The sequence below is a fragment of the Macaca nemestrina genome, chromosome 12 (assembly GCF_043159975.1).
Source record: "Macaca nemestrina isolate mMacNem1 chromosome 12, mMacNem.hap1, whole genome shotgun sequence".
Taxonomy (NCBI): Eukaryota; Metazoa; Chordata; class Mammalia; order Primates; family Cercopithecidae; genus Macaca; species Macaca nemestrina.
The window spans coordinates 19,409,684-19,427,762 of record NC_092136.1 but is presented as its reverse complement, the minus strand read 5'-3'; positions in this window follow the sequence as shown (position 1 = coordinate 19,427,762).

Sequence of the window (18,079 nt, the reverse complement as noted above, 5' to 3'; positions counted from 1 at the left end):
AGACATGAATTTCCCAGGCCTCAAAGATTGGGGGTGGGGATGGGTTATTACAGCAAACAAAACCTTCAATTAGAGGCAGAAATAAAGACTTGGCAGAAGACTTTTAGAAGATTGATGACCCCGGCCCATCTATTTTCTTTCTGCAACAGCCCTTACCACCACCACCTCTTCCCTCTCTCCATTTCCTTCCCTTTCCCCTTCTTCCAGATTCTTCTCTTAATTGTACCATCGTGCCACTCCCTTGTCCCCACCCCCATCCCCTTGCCCACACCCATTCTTTAACTGTTTAGTATAAAATTCAGCCCACCAGACTGAGGTTTTCTTCGACCCAAATGTTATTTTCAGAAGGAGCCATTGAGGTTGGGGAGTAATTGCAGTGTTGGACCTCTGCAAGCCAAGCTGAAAATAATCAGCGAGGCAGATGGGGCGGGAAAAGAGTGTGGTGCCCTTCCACCAAAGAGCGAGAGAAACCCAACAGAATGAGTCAGAGAGACGAGCGAGCGCCAGGCTGGGCCAGCTGGGCTTACGGCTGGGAGTTCAGTTAAGGGGAAACTGCCCAAGGTGTTGGGGCCTCTGACTGAGGCCTGATCCAAGATGGTTCCTGGCTGCACATTACAAGTCCATATTTCTTATGACAGCTGCTGAGCTTCTCTTGCTCTTACTCAACTCGGCCATAGGAGCCAGTAGGCCAAATTGGAATTCAGCCGTGCCAATTGGCTCGCCCATCTCTGCAGCGTTTCTCCACTTTGGCACTATTGACAGTCTACGCTGGATGATTCTTTGTTGTGGGGAGCTATCCTGGGTATTATAGGATGTTTATCAATATCCCTGGCCTCTACCCTCTCGATGTTAATAGTGTACACATTTACATTCACATCCAGTTGTGATAATCAGAAATGTTCCTGGGAAGGCAAAAATCAGCCCTTGTTGAAAACCACTAATCTAGAGTGATCCAGGCCCACGTGAGAGTCACACCACCTATCCCCATGGTGGCGCCATCACCTTGCGTTCTATCCAAATGGGCCTAGATCCAAATGATTGGCCAACTCCGATTTCCAATGGCCACTATTAGATGCCTCAAACTCAGCATGAGTGCCTATCATGTGCCAGACACTATACTTCATTGTTGACAATGAAGCAGTGGAAAATACAGACATGGTTCCTGCCTCACGGAAACTACAGGTGTATTGGAGAAAGACAGGCAGGCATTCAATAACCACCAGTGAGAGGTGGGGAAAGAAAAGAAATGGGATGCCATGAGACTACAGGAGACGGTTTCTGACCTTGGTGAGGGGGTCAAGAAAGGCTCTTGGAGGAAATAAGGAATTCGCCAATTGGAGATTTGGGAGTGAGGGGGTATTCTGTAGAGGAGGGACTGAGTGTTCAGATGCCTTGAGTTAAGAGGGACTGTTTTTTTTTTTTTCGGTTGTGTGTGTGTGTGTGTGTTTTTTGTTTGTTTGTTTTTTTACAGAGTTTCACTCTTGTTGCCCAGACTGAAGTGCAGTGGTGTGATCTCGGCTCACCACAACCTCTGCTCCCGGATTCAAGCAATTCTCCCGCCTCAGCCTCCCAAGTAGCTGGGATTACAGGCATGCGCCACCATGCCAGGCTAATTTTGTATTTTTAGTACAGACAGGGTTTCTCCATGTTGGTCAGGCTGGTCTCAAACTCCCGACCTCAGGTGATCCGCCCACCTCGGCCTCCAAAAGTGCTGGGATTACAGGCATGAGCCACCATGCCCAACTGAGAGACTGTTAAACATTTCAGAAACCCAAAGAAGTCTGTCTTGGACCAGGCTCAGGACAGTGGGAAAGCATTTTCTCCTCTCATCCCCAAAACTTGCATTTCCTGTACTCCTTCTCTAGGTTTGTAGTGCAGGCATGTACACTCAGGATCATATTTAACCATATTTAAACCACCACCCCCTCCATTCTCACTCAACCCCCCTTAGTCACCCAGTTACCAAGTTCTGTCATTCTTCCACCAAAATCTCTCTGCAAACTGTCTCCTTGTCTCTGTTCCCACCACTAAAGCCCTGATCTGATGCAGGCTCTTTATTACTCAGCCGAATTTGTGAAATAACTTCCTAACGAGTCATCCTCCAGTCCTTCCCTCAGAGAAAGACACAGATCTGATTATGTCTTCCCAGGCCTAAAACCCCTCCATGGCTTCCAGAGGCCTGTGGGACAGGCTGCTTCCTTCTCATGGCCTTCAGATGCCCTTCTTTACTTAATCCTAACATACCCCTAGCTCTCCACTCTCAGATCACAAGCCACACCTCATAGGCCTCCATATTTTGCCATTCTCTTTGTCTGAAATGCCCTTCCTCAACCAAAACCATTGGGAAATTCCAATACTTATTTTAAAACTCAGCCAAAATGAACTCATGATACCCTTCCACTCTTTCAAAGAAGCCTCCTCTTAATTCTTCCCTCTGTTTTCACTGGGCTTTATATGTTGTTGTGAGTTACCAGTTGTCATGTTGTCCATAGTTATCTATTTAAACCCATCTCTTCCCCCAGCATCTCAGGACCTCAAGGGCAGATAATGTAGTGGACACTGCTGGCTGGCTACCCAACATCCATTCTCCCCCTTCCAGATTCCTAAGAGAAGCCAAGGCGATTCAAGGGACAGTGCATTATTTAGAGTATGAGCTAAGCTGCTGTGACAGACCCAGAGTATAGAGACTGAAGAAGCAAGCCCATGGGGCTCCGTGGAAGCTGACCCTTCCCAACAATTGATTCAGGAACCTGGCCCTAACTAATCTGAGTGCAGCAGAGACCTTTCTGTTTCACTCATATGCACGATCCCCTTTTTAAATAACAGAACTCCTGATTTTTGGCTGAGCGGATGGCTGCCTCGTTAAAGACTACATTTCCCAACCTCCCTTGCTGCTCATTGTGGCCGGGAGTCTAAGTTCTCCCCCAATGAACAGTGAGCAGACATAATCGGACCACTTTTAAGCTGGGCCCTCAAAGGCACTGTGCATGTACTTCCCTGACCCTTCTGCCCTTCTCCCTCCCTGGGAGATGATAGAAATTTGAAGCTGTCTCTTTGGACCTAGAGAGGGAAACCACATTTGAAGGATGGCCAAGTCCTCCTATCAGTCTTCGACTGCTTTTTTTTTTTTTTTTTTTTTCCTGAACTCTTACATGAAAGAGACGTACATTCTATCTTGCTTACACTTGTATGTGGGGTCTCTGTGTTACAGCTTTTCCTATGCTGTACAAAATACACGTGCCTGGCTTTCCCAAATCTTGGGAATTGGTTCCAAAATGGGTATGTGACCTAGTTAGGGCCAATAGATGCCCGGAAGGTTTGATTTGGGTTTCTAGGAAAGAGCACGCTTGCTTTTATCAGGCAGCTTCGTGGATAGCCTTCTCTCTTTCTCTTCCCCTAGACATTGCAGAGCCTGGAACTAGGGCAGTCCTCTTGCTACCAGCCTAAGGGTGTCACCACAAACAGAGGAAGGCAGAGTCAAGAGCACTGCAGGGAAATGGAATCAGAGTTTCTGGACTCATCAACTCGGAAGCCTACAATGTTAGTCAGCTTGGGCTGCCATAACAAAATACCATAAACTGAGTGAATTCAACAATAGAAATTTATTTTCTCACAGTTCTGGAAGCTAAAAGTCCAAGATCAAGGCACCATCAAAGTTGGTTTCTGGTGAGGCCTCTCTTCCTGGCTTGCAGATGGCCACCTTCTCATTGGGACCTCACATGGCCTCTTCTCTGTGTATGCCCGGAGAAAGACAGAGCTCTCTGGTATCTCTTCCAGATAGGACTGCTATCCTTTTAAGAAGAAGAAGAGATACTAGAGAGCGCTCTGTCTTCTTATAAGAACACCAGTCCTAGTGGATTAAGACCTTACCCTTATGACTCATCTAATGTTAATGACCTCCATAAAGGGCCTATCTCCAAATGCAGTCACAGAAAGACATTTGTTGGCTTCAATATATGAGTGTGGAGGAGGCATAATTCAGTTCATAACATCACTCTACTTCTGGACCCCCAACCTCCAACTAAGTGAGCCAACAAATATCCTTCCATTGAGGGCAACTCGAGTTGGTTTCCTCACGTCTTACCTTACAATATTTCACTCTTCTTCCTATCCCTGCTGTTCCTAGACAGACCCCAATGCACAGAAAGTGTCAATCAGTATTTGTGGAATAAATGCTCATTGCTATTTTTCTTCTTGTACCTGCAACGACTACCTCACAGATAAGCTGTAAGCCTTTCTCTTTCCTCTGCCCTGCAAGAATGTATTATTGCTATTCCTTCTGCTATTCTCCTTTTTTTAGATGAGCAAATTCAGGCTTAGAGAGGTAAAATCACTTGTTCAAGGTTAGTAGGTGACAGAGCTGGCTTTGACCTCACGTCTGAGAGCACCCCCAGCCTGGGCTCTTAAGTAGAGTGCTTGGTGGGAGACTTTGGAATTTAGCAGCATTTTCTGTGGTCTTATAACTTAAGCAGGCATGGGGGAAGGGCATGGTGAGGCCCCAGCCCTGTAAGGTCAGTGCTGATGGGGAGGAGGTTAGGACAAGAGAGAAACACAGTCACTGAAGTGAAGTGTAGGGCAGTGAAGACCACCAGGCAATCCAGGTCAAGTATGTGGAGGGAGTGGCCAGCTCTGTCGCTTAGGGTCTCCTGACACTAACAAGTGGGAGTTTAGGAAAAGAGACACAGCCCAGGTGGACTCCAGGAGGGAGTGTGGTCACCAGCAGCGAGAGTCCACTGTCCCCTACTCAGCAGGATCCCTGAAGCGGTCAAGGGGTGGCCACAGGAGCAGGAGGCAGCCCTGGAGAGGTCTCTGTCCTGGTCATTTGTTTGGTTTGTTGTCACATCTGTTCTTTGCCTGTGTTCTGCTCAGTATCTTGGAGGGCAAATCACGTGCCCCAGACCCCCTTGCCAACTGGCTCCTGCTTAGTTTTACCCAATGAAAGGTTCTGGAGGAAGATGGGGGGCAGGGGAGGAAGAGAAGTCTGCGTATTCCTCCTGATCCCCAGATCTGGGTGGCAGCTCTGGCTGTGAGTTCATCTCCTTTATGGCTCCAGCTCCCTTGGGCCGTCCAGGTCCTGGGCTCCTGAACCTCCGCCCCCTCCCTTTGTTGCTCCAGCCCTGGGAGCAACCCCATTGGTAGGGGGGCAGGGGGTGACAGTTTCCTGCTGCTGCTCGTCTCTGGTTTACCTCCCCACCCCCAGGTGCCTTTTCAACATTTCCAACCATTTCCTCTGCTGAACCTGGGTCCTGGTCTCCTGTCTGGGCCCTGCCTGGTACCCCAGCTGGAAGGAGATGGTCATGGTCCTCATCTCCTACCACAGCTGTGGATCAAGGCGGTCTCACTGGGCAGAGTGGCAGGAAACGCCTAAGCTTGACAGTAGGCAGAAGCCCGGTCCTGCGGCCAGGCCACCAGGGTGCCCTTTTGGTGACCGTGAACAGAACTCAGCAGCTTCCCAGCAGAACCTCACTGGATCCCAGACCAGGAGCCCTGGCAATTGGTGCAACTGAGTCTGTAGAATGTCTTCATTCTGTCACTCATGTTCTCCCAGCCTCGAAAGATTCCTAGCTGGGCCATTCCCTACCCGTGTGACCCCAGCAAGTCACTGAACCTCACTGTACCTCAGTGTCCTTACCTGGATTACACGAAACTAAAAGTACCTCCTCTATTGCCGTGACGATGAAAGAAGAGAAAACTTGGCACAATGCCTGGCACAGAGTCAGTGGTCAATAAATGGAAGCAGTGGTCATCGTTATTGTTGACAATAGTAATAGCCTGGGCAGTCCCAGAGAACCTTTGGAGAGCAGGGGCACCCAAGAAGGGGAGGGAGGTTTTACGTCTCTCCTGCCACTTCGGAGTGAAGGCTGAATCCTGAGCCAGGGTTGGGGTAGGAGAAGTCACTGGAGCTACACAAGCACCAGGCACCGCTCCTGAGTGTTTGTTCTATGCCTGACTATGTGCAAAACGTGGAATCATGTCCTGCATACTATTGCATTTAATCCTCCTACCACTGGAAGAGGTATGTGTCTGTTATTATCAATGACGACATCCCCTTTTTTTTTTTTTTTTTTTGAAACGGAGTCTCACTCTGTCACCAGGCTGGAGTACAGTGGCACGATATCGGCTCACTGCAACCTCTGCCCCCCAGATTCAAGCAATTCTCCTGCCTCAGCCTCCCGAGTAGCTGGGATTATAGATGCCCACCACTACACCCAGGTAATTTTTGTATTTTTAGTAGAGACAGGGTTTCGCCATGTTGGCTAGGCTGGTCTCAAACTCCTGACCTCAGATGATCCACCCACCTTGGCCTCTCAAAGCACTAGGATTACAGGCATGAGCCACTGCGCCTGGCCGACATCCCCATTTTATAAACCTATTGAGCCTCAGAGAGGTTCAGGAATCTGCCTAAGGTCACGTAGTCAGAATGGAACAGAGTCAGAATTCCAGCCAACCCTATCTTATAAAAAACTCCAGCCTCCCCAGGAGGGGTTCATGGGTCTTTCTCTGCCCATGGCTCTGGCACTGGTCCTGGTGTTTGAGTCGAGAAGGTGGGGGGCCCACAGATAAATAGATCACTCTCAGAACCAGTATGTGGCCCAGTCCAGGCCTCCAGTCCTGTTCCTCCTTTGAGATGTCTGCCAGGTGTTGGAAGCGAGGGGCAGTCTTGGAAAGGGGTGGACCTACCAGGAGGTTGCCCCCTGCCAAGGGGGGCACACATGTGTGTGTGTGTATGTGTGAGTGCACACAGGCACATGTGGACCTGCCCCCCGACCTCTGCCTTGGCCTAGGAGAGAACAGCGCAGGGCTGTGCATTTGGCAGGTCAGGTCCAAAGGGATGGGTGGTGGCCACTCTCATGCCCCTCTCAGCTCCCAGGAGATGCTTGGCAATTTTCCTGGAGAGGTGGCTATGGGCCTGAGACCCTTGCTGCCCGCAAAGGCAAGAAGAGAGGACACCAGAGAACTCTTCCAAAATCAGTTCGGACTTTACCAGCCTCTCTGAGCCTCCTTGCCAGAAGGTGATTGACAGCCTTGTGACTCGCGCCCAGTGAAGATGGGCTGCCTCACAACATCTTGTCCCCAGATCCCACCACCTCCTGGAAATCAATCTCCAAATGATCCAGGCCTTGCTGTAGGCGCTGAGCAATGCAGAATGGCCCCCTCATCATAGCCCCATGGGACACAGCCTGGTGTGGTGTGAGGAGCATGAGGCATGCAGTCAGCATGGATTTCAACCTGGACCCACAGGAGCTGTGAGGCCTCAGGCAAGTGACGTCAATAGGCCTTTGAGTCTTGGTTTCCTCATCTGTGAAATGGCCATACCTTCCCATCAGTAGGTGCCTCGTAAATGTGAGCATTCCCACTTCTTCCCTTTCTTCCTTCTTTTTTCTGGATCCCCAGAACCTCCACTGACCACTTTACCACCTAGCTGCAAGGGCCTCCACTTCTCAGAATCCTCGCAGGCTGTGGCCTGGTCTCTGAGCCTTGCAGGAGACAGCAGTTTCACCGTCCTTTGCTTGTGGCCTGCTGTGGGCCAGCACCCCCCCGGAGAGCAGAGGCCGCAGAGCTGGGAGGCTCAGGTCCCACCCTCTTTGTAAACACTAGTTGGTCACCAACTGACCTCGGGAGGGAAGTGCTCCACTGAGACCCTCCCCTTCCAGCCCTGCCTGCCACTCTATGTTCCAGGGGAAGTGCCAGACAAATCTGGCATCCTTGCACCCAGGCCACCCCCATCCTGGAAATAGTCACTTAGAGCCAAACCTCTGGCTGAAGGGGAAAGGGAATTAAAAATCCCTGAGCAGGTCTCCCCTTCCCTCACAAAATATCACCCCGGGCCATCCTAGACAGTGCCAGGTCTAATTTAATTTAATTTTTAAATTATTATTTGTAGAGACACAGTCTCGCTACGTTGCCCAGGCTGGTCTCAAACTCCTGGGCTCGAGCAATCCTCCCGCTTCAGCCTCCCAAAGTGCTGGGATTACAGGAATGAGCCACTGTGCCCAGCCTAATTTAAATATTTTTAATGATCATGATGACATACATAAATGGGACTTTACTGTTACTGTTTATTTCTTTAAAATAAAGATAGGAATTAAATATAACAAAAATTAATAGTTTTAATTTTGAGCAGTGGGGATGTGTGTGTTTTTATTATTCTTTGTAACATGCTTTTCTGTATTGTTAAAATTTCTCTAAATAGAAACATTTTGAAATAAATAAGATTAGCACAGGCCTATTAGAGAAAAATTTAGAAAATACCAAAAGTATAAAGGGGAAAATAAGAATCACTAAAATCTCTCCTCTGAAACCAGACCACCAATATATCATCTTATTTCCTTCTAGTTCTTTTTCTAGCACATATTTATGTTGTTTAATTCTTTTTATCAAAAACAATGGCATCATATTGTTGAATAACCTTTTTTCCCTTTAACAATATATTTTGAACAATTTCTCACACCCTTATTTACTTTAGAACACTTCAGTCTTTTTTCCCATGGAATCATGAATAAGGTATTTGTTTTCTATTTCCTTTTTAAAATTGTTTGCTTGTTTCTTATTTCAAACCTTCATTCTGAGAATAAGGTTTTTGGGTTTTTTTGTTTTTTTGTTTTTGAGACAGTCTCGTTCTGTCGCCCAGGCTGGAGTGCAGTGGTGGATTCTTGGCTCACTGTAACCTCCACCTCCTGGTTTCAAGCGATTCTCCTGCCTCAGCCTCCCAAGTATCTGGGATCACAGGCACACACCACCACTCCTGGCTAATTTTTGTATTTTTAGTAGAAACGAGGTTTCACTATGTTGTCCAGGCTGGTCTCGAACTCCTGACACCAAATGATCCACCCACCTTGGCCTCAGCATATTTTTTATTACTGCAATAAATATGGATCTCATTAAGTCATATACTTTATACCTTTCATTATTTTTTCTTATTTAAAAAGTAATACACTTTTGTTGAAGAAAAATTAGAGGCCGGGCATGGTGGTTCACGCCTGTAATCCTAGCACTTTGGCTGAGGCAGTGGATCACTTGAGCACAGGAGTTCTAGATCAGCGTGGACAACATGATGATCCCTGTCTCTACAAGAAATACAAAAATTATCCAGGCGTGGTTGCAGGTGCCAAGTCCTAGCTACTCAGGAGGCTGAAGTGGGAGGCTCACCTGAGCCCAGGAGGTCAAGGCTGTGGTGAGCCATGATTATGCCACTGTACTCCCCAGCCTGGGTGACAGAGTGAGATCCTGTCTCAAAAAACAAAAATAAAAATAATAGAAAAATTAGCAAATACAGATAAACAAACAAAAGGTAAATAAATAAGCACATAAAATCCTTATAACCTACCATCCTGAAATAATCTCTACTAACATTTTAGCTTTTAACATTCCTTTCTTTTTTCTATGTACATATGGATGAATATAAACACACATTTTAAAATAAAATCCGGGTTAAGAGTTAAACACTTAAAGAAGATAAAATAAAATTGGAATCATACAATTCATACTCTTCAATTTGCATTTTTGTTTACTTAATATATCTCATATTGATTAGGATTATTTCAGCTACAAATGACAGAAAACCCAAAGTAACAGTAGCTGAAGCATGTTAATTTCTCTCTCTAGTAAGTGATGTCCAGCAGTAAGCAGCTCAGGCTGGTTCTGCAGCTCTGTGACCATCAGGGACTAGACTCCTTCTAACCAATGCCCTCCATCTTCCACACATGGCTTCCACCTCAGGACCCAAGATGGCTGTTCATATCCACACTCCAGAAACTGAAGAAGGAAGAAACAGACCAGCTTTTCTCTCCAAGGATACTGCTATCATCTGAACACGTTCCCCTGAAACTCATATGTTGAAACTTAATCACCAAGGCGACAGTATTAGTAGGTGGTGCTTTTAGGAGGTGATTAAGTCATGAGGGTGCAGCCTTCATGAATAAGATTAGTACCCTTATCAAAAAGGCGCAAGGGAGCTGTTTTCCCTTTCACCACATGAGGACGCAGCAAGAAGGCGCCATCTTGGAAGCAGAAAGCGGGCCCTCACCAGATACTGAATCTGCTGGTACCTTCATTTTGGACTTCCCAGTCTCCAGAACTGTGAGCAATAAACTTCCGTTGCTTGTAAATTACTCAGTCTAAGGTAATTTTGTTATAGCAGCAGGAACAGTCTAAGAGAGACACTTCTTGGAATTCACACGCATCTCTTCTGCTTATATCCTGCTAGCCAGAATGTAGTCCCATGACCACTGGGAAATAGGTTATTTATCTAAGTAGGGGTTCTGTTACTATGGCAAAAGGGGAGAAGAGATATTGGGGAGCAACTGGTATCTCTACCACATCACAAACATCTTTCCAGTGTATATAGTTTTGTATCCTGGTTTATTATTATTTTGTTGAACATTTCCCCATATCATTAAATATTCTTTGAAATTCTTTTTTTTTTTTTCTTTTGTTTCTTCCTTTTGTTTTTAATGAGACAGGGTCTCACTCTGTCACCCAGGCTGGAGTGCAGTGGCATGATCATGGCTCACTGCAGCTTTGACCTCCCAGGCCCAAGCCATTCTCCCTCCTCAGCCTCCAGGGTACTTGGGACTATAGGCATGCACCACCATGCCCCATTAATTTTTGTATTTTTTGTAGAGACAGGGTTTTGCCATGTTGCCCAGGCTGGTCTGAAACTCCTGGTCTCAAGAGATCCACCCACCTCAGCCTCCCAAAAAGCGAGGCTTACAGGCGTGAGCCACTGCACCCAGCCGAATATTTAAATTCTTAGTTTTTCTCAGTTAAGAATTATACTTATTAAGAATATATATTAATTTATATATTAATTTTTAATAACTGCTTAATCTGTTATATATACGTAGCATCACTTATGGATCTTATTACTTGATATCTGGATATTAAGAGATACTCAGACTATTATTATTATTGCTAAATAAGCCTCTTTTATGTTTAAAACTTGTCAGAGAAAGAGATGCCAAGCTTTCCTCTCCACTCTATGGGTGCCCACCTCAGATATTTTGCTGGGGAGTCAGGGTGGTGTCTGCCTGGAAAGCTGGCTGAACGGGCTGACTTTGTTCCTGGTAACAAATGCAGATTTTTAGTAACTGGTATATGCTGCTACTCCTGTCGCAGGGGAAGTCACAGGAGTGGGCAGGGCCTGGTGGGCAGTTCCACCATAGGTTGGGGAGTGGAGGGACCTCAGGGAGTAGTGGGGAGTTGGGGAGTGAGTAAGAGGAAACTACAAACTCTCAGGACCAAGGGAGGCCCTGGCCCTGGAAAGGCTCAGGGGACTCAGCGGAGTCCATTTATTCTTTATTTGGGTTCAACAAATCAACAAATGCCTGTGGCCTATGTGCCTGGCCCTGGGGAAGTCTCAGAGGAGACGTGGTCCGTGCTCTTCAGGAGGGCAGCTAACTCTAAATTCTCAAACATTAGAGTTCAACCTGGTGAGTTACCTCAAATACAGAATCCTGGGGCCCACATTCAAAAATCTGGTACAATAGGTGTTGGTGGGCCTAGACTTCAACTCTCCCCAGGTGACCCTGATGAGGGTGATCAGGGACGGACCATTCTAGGGGAGAAATATCACTCAAAGCCCTTGGAAGAAACCTCCTAAGCCAGGCAAACCTGGAGTCTCCATTTGCTCAGTAGATAGCTTGAACCTCATTTAAGCCTTAGGCTATTACAGAATAATGGAGACACCTGTCAGGCAGACCTAAACCAAAATCGCAGCTTCATCCTTTGGTAACTGAATGACCTCAGGCACATTAGTTCTCCCCTGTAAACCTCAGTCTCCTCATCTGTAAAAGAAGATAATCATAGTGTTTCACATGTGAAATTAAATGTTAAAGAGCATAGCAGAGTGTCTGGCACTCAATAAATGCCAGATAGTATTATTAAATTAATTGAAATTGATTTGTTAATTTAAATTGCCTCTAGGTGAGTAATTACAGCAGAGGACTGGAAACAAGGTATGTAACACATCTTGTACACTTCCTGACTCATGGTGGTGGGTATTTGATAAATGCTTATTATTATTATGAACACTCACATACATTTTAAATCTAGGCCTTATTATCTCTGCATCTGTATCTGACACACAATTTTATCCTCCCCATAGAAATCATGGCCGGGCACTGTGGCTCATGCCTGTAATCCCAGCACTTTCGAAGGCAGCGGCGGGCGAATCGCTTGAGGTCAGGAGTTCGAGACCAGCCTGGCCAAATGGAAAAACCTCGTCTCTATTAAAAATACAAAAATGAGTCGGGCACGGTGGCTCACACCTGTAGTTCCAGCTACTCGGGAGGCTGGGCAGGAGAATCGCTTGAATCCGGGTGGCAAAGGTTGCAGTGAGCTGTGATGGGGCCACTGCACTCCAGCCTGAGCAACAGTGCTAGACTCTGTCTCAAAAAAAAAAAAAAAAAGAAAAGAAAAAAGAAAAAGGAAAGAAATTATGGCCGGGTGCAGTGATTTACGCCTGAAATCCCACCACTTCAGGAGGCTGAAGTGGGAGGATCACTTGAGCCCAGGGGTTTTTGACCAGCCTAGGCAACATGGTGAAATCCGGTCTCTACAAAAAAATAATTTAAAAATTAGCTGAGCGTGGTTGCATGCATCCGTAGTCCCAGCTACTCAGGAGGCTGAGGTAGGAGGATGGCTTGAGCCCAGGAGGTCGAGGCTGCAGTGAGTTGTAATCGTGCCACTGCACTCCAGCCTTGGCAACAGAGCAAGACCCTGTCTCTAGATAGATAGATAGATAGATAGATAGATAGATAGATAGATAGATAGATAGATAGATAAATTGTTCCAGGCACCGTGGCTCACATGTGTGGATCCCAGCACTTTTGGAGGCCAAGGCAGGCAGATCACTTGAGGTCAGGAGTTTGAGACCAGCCTGGGCAACATGGTGAGACCCCCCTCATCTCTACTAAAAATACAAAAATTAGCCGGGTGTGGTGATGCTTGCCTGTACTCCCAGTTACTCGGGAGATTGAAGCAGGAGAATCACTTGAACCAGGAGGCAGAGGTTGCAGTGAACTGAGATCACGCCACTGCACTCCAGCCTGGGAAATAGAGTGAGATCCAGCTCAAAAAAAAATGGGGGCTCCAAAATGTCAGCTTAATGTCTATTCCTAGTGCCTGCCCCAAAATGAAAGGGATTTTCTCAGCTCCTTTCAGAAGGATGTGCAGGTGACAGGCGGGTAAGATGAGGATGAGTGGGAACCTCAGGTTTATACTTCCAATTCCCTGCTTTTGGGAGAGCCTATACCTGGGCCAAACTACAAGGGCCAGGGAGCTATGGAGGCCTGAGGCTGCTGTGAGGCAAGAGGGAGGATGCAGGGTCACTGTTGATAATGATATTTTCAAGTGCTCATAGATGGCGCGGTTGCCATGGTAATGCTGATGGCTCCAAACAAGCTGCGGCCTCTCTTGAGTTGTGAATCAGGTTCAGCTTTATTTATTAAAAAAGAAAACCAATGCCCCAACCTGTGGAGGGCAAAGAGAAGCTGCAGGTGGAGGCCATAGCATGAATCAGCAGGTGCGTCGGCAGCGAGGCACACAGCCGCTGAGCCTCCTGACGTCAGCTGGCCCAGCCCACTACAGAGCCTGGAAAAACCCACAGGGGCAGGTAGGGAGGCCAGCATCACAAACCGTGGCCCAGAAGGGAAAACACAAACAGAATCCACACTGCTGGGTGGAAACCACTTAATAGGAAGCAGGTTCCATTTTCTCAGCTTTGACTCAAAGGCCAGACTCAGAGGACTCTGCCTCTCTGACAGTCCTCAGGGCCCAAGGAAACGGGGCACCCCCAGCCCAACCTCAGCAAGTGAAGGTCAAGGCTTGGCCCTGAGATGGTCCATGCAGAGCTGACCACCCAGTAGTGTGACACAATAGGAGTGCCCTTCCCAATGTCCTGGGAGAAACCAGTCAGCCCTTTGAGAGTAAGAGGGTCCTGGAAAGACAACAGAGGCCACAAAAATGCTCTCACATGGCCTAGACTTATGGGTGGCACCCTTTTTTCCATATCTCCTGCTGGGGAGTGGGTAGAGACTTCTGATGGATCCTGGCCTGTGTCATCCCCCCATGGGGAGGCCCATAGTAACAATGACACACTGGAATCCTCTTCTGTGGCTTGCACACTGTCCCTGAATCCTAGACTTATAGGTAAAGGTAAAACCTACTGGTTTGTCTGGGTTCACTGTTGATCCCACTGACTGAGCAGAAGCCTCTGATTTCTTCCCCTCCCTCATGCCAATATCCTGGTGGACCCAATTATTAACCAGCACTGGACTCCAAGCACTTGTCTCCACCCACTGCCTTCATTATTTGGCAGAATATTATAGGGGGTAGGCCAGTGGGTGCTGAAGTCAGTGTGGATGGATTTAAGTCCTCCTTCTGCCACTTACCTGCTATGTGGCTGAGCCTCCATTCCCCTGTCTGTAATACAGGCGTGTTAATAATGACAGCACCACTCACAGGGTAGCACTGAGGATGAAATGTGATAATATCTTCATGTGCTTAGTGCAAAGCCTGGCTGGCACATAGTTGGTGCCAGGTAACTATTTACCATTGTTAACTTTAGTTCAGGCCTCATCGTATCCCGCCTGGAGAATAGCAACAGCCTCATAACTCCACAAGCTGGTCTTGCTCACCTCCAATCTGCTGTCCACACCACAGCAGAGTGGTTGATCTAAAATGCATCTGATCATGTCATTAGCCTCCTTAAAAATTGAACAGTGGGGCCAGGCACAGTGGCTCACACCTGTAATCCCAGCACTTTGGGAGGCCAAGGCAGGTGAATCACTTGAGGCCAGGAGTTCAAGACCAGCCTGGTCAACATAATGAAACCCCATCTCTACTAAAAATACAAAAATTAGCCAGGCGTGGTGGTGCGCACCTGTAAGCCCAGATACTCGGGAGGCTGAAGCAGGAAAATGGAATGAACCTGGGAGGCGGAGTTTGCAGTGAGCTGAGATCACGCCACTGTACTCCAGCCTGGGCAACAGAATGAGACTCTGTCTCAAAAAGAAAAAAAATTCAACAGTGGCTCCCATTTGCCTTCGGGATAACTCATAGAATTTCTTAAAGTGCCTAAAGGCCCTTACCATCTAGCCCTTGGCTACCCTCTCCAGCCCTGTATCTTACTACACCCTTCCATCCTTGATAAGTTTCAACCATACCCAACTGTTAGCAGCATCTCCAAGGTGCCAAGCTCTGCCATACCTCCAGAATTTTTGCCATGTTCTTCCCTTTACCCAGGATGCCCTTTCTCTTTTTGTCCAGCTAGAAAACACCTGTTCATCCTTCAAGATCACATCAAGATCCCTCTATACTGTGAAACTTTCCTGTCCTCCCCTCAAAAGCAGAGTAGATCATTTTCCCCTCTGAGCCACTTGGTACTTTCTATAAAGATATTTATGGCCGGGTGCAGTGGCTCACACCTGTAATCTCAACACTTTGGGAGACTGGAGAATTGCCTGAGGCCAGGAGTTCAAGATAAGCCTGGACTACATAGCAATACCCTGTTTCTGTTAATACAAAAAATTTTAAAAATTAGCCAGGCATGGTGGTATATGCCTGTAGTCCCAGCTGCTCAGGAGGCTGAGGTGGGAGGATCACCTGAGCCCAGGAGTTCAAGTGACCCATGATTGCACCACTGCACTCTGGCCTGGGTGACAGAACAAGACCCTGTCTCTAAAAAAAAAAATTCCTGTCCATGCCATGACCCTTTCACCTTCTTGAGGGTAGCATTGATTCAAATTTCTGTACCCCTGGAACATACCATGGTACCATCATATTCACAAGAGATGACTGTGACTCAGTGAATGAATGAATGAAAACAAAAACCCCATTTATAACCATTTATAGAAGAGAAAACTGAGGCCCAGATAGGAGCAGTGAGTTGGCCAAAATAGAGTCCAGAAGCCCTGTAACTCCAGCCACTCTGGCTGCAGGCACTATGGACCATTCATCCATCCATCAATCACTTACATCATTACTAAGCACCATTCATACACCAGACACTTTTTGTGCCCTGGGGTAGAAAGAACCAGGAGAAGCCCTGGCTTTCAGGCTCCCAGCAGCTGGGATAGAATGACAGGTATATAGACAATCCCCACACCTTTCACTATGAGGTGGAACAGAGGGGGTGATATGGAAATTTCAGGGACCTCTAATTTGGTTTGTTTCTGTTTTTTGTTGGTGTTTTTTTGTTTGTTTTGTTTGTTTTTGAGACGGAGTCTAGCTCTGTCGCCCAGGCTGGAGTGCAGTGACGTGATCTCGGCTCACTGCAACCTCCACCTCCCAGGTTTAAGCGATTCTCCTGCTTCAGCTTCCCAAGTAGCTGGGATTACAGGTGTCCGCCACCACACCTGGCTAATTTTTATTTATTTATTTATTTTTAGTAGAGATGGGGTTTCACCATGTTGGCCAGGCTGGTTTCGAACTCCTGAGCTCAAGTGATCTGCCTGCCTCAGCCTCCCAAAGTGCTAGGATTACAGGCATGAGCCACTGCGCCCAGCTGCGACCTCCAGTTTGGGTGGGGATGGGGCAAGACACTTGCTCTCATCTGAATGTTTGTCTCCCATACTCCCAAATCATATGTTGAGATTCTCACTCCCAAGGTGATAGTATTAGGAGGTGAGGCCTTTGGGAGGTGATGAGGTCATGGGGGTGGAGCCCTCACGAATGGGATTCATGCATTTATTAAAAAGGCCTGAGAGAGACCCCTTCCCCCTCCCACCATGTGAGGACACAGTGAAAAGACTGGGTCCATCTGTAAACCAGAGAGCAAACCCTTACCAGACACTAAATCTGCTGGCACTTTGACCTTGCGTTTTCAGCCTCCAGAACGATGAGAAATAAGTTTCTGTTGTTTGTCAACCACCCAGTCCATGGTAGCTTGTTCTAGCAGCCCAAAAAAAAAACAAACAAACAAACAAAAACTGTTTCTCTGTCTCCATTCCCTCTCCCCAATCCCTAGACGTCAAGTTCCCAAAGGCTACCAGGCCAACACAGCTGTGGTCTAGGTGCTACCAACACAAGTGAACAGGCATATGCACACACATACACAAGACAGGTGGCATGAGCATGTCTTGCCCCATAAGACAGAGCAGGGGGCCATAAGAACATGTCCAGGCTGGACACAGTCGCTCACGCCTGTAATCCCAACACTTTGGGAGGCCGAGGCGGGTGGATCACCTGAGGTCAGGAGTTTGAGACCAGCCTGACCAACATGGTGAAACCCTGTCTCTACTAATAATACAAAAATTAGCCAGGCATAGTGATGCATGCCTATAATCCCAGCTACTCGGGAGGCTGAGGCAGGAGAATCACTTGAACCCAGGAGGCAGAGTTTGCAGTGAGCCAAGATCGTGCCATTGCACTCCAGTCTGGGTGACAAGAGCAAAACTCCATCTGCAAAAAAATAAAAAAGAAAAGAAGGAAGGGAGGGAGGGAGGGAGGGAGGGAAGGAGGGCGGGAGGAAGGAAGAGAGAAAGAACATATCTGAGCCTCTAAGCAGCCAGGTCTGTAAGAGCCCTGCATGGGAGTAAGGACAGATGAAATCAGAGAGCAGAGCATTTTCTAACACTTCACACCACACAAGCCCTGCTACACACTAGGGCTCATCTGATCCTCACGAGGCAGGGCCCTACAAACAAGACAGGTGTTGCTTTCTCCCCCACTTTCAGATGAACAAATTGAGATTCAGAGAGATTTAAATGACTTCCCAGGACTGTAGAAGTGCCAGAACTGAACGCATCACTTCCCAAGCATTGGGCATGTAGCTTCTGCCAGGCTTGCTGCTGGGCACAGGGGATACGGAGGCAAATGGAACACAGTCCCTGCCCCTCAAGGTAGCCAACTGCATAATGGCAAAAGCACAGTTTCTCAAGTCAGACAGAACCTGTGTTTGAATCTCAACTTCCCCACTGACTAGCCTTGTGAGCCTAAACTGGTTCCTAACCTCCACATCTCACATTTTGAGTCTCAGATTCAAAACATAACCTAGATCAAACCAGCCTCGTGCTCAAACCCTCCAAAGGCATCAGCGCAGAGTAAAATCCGCATGTGACCCAGTCGCTGCTCCCGT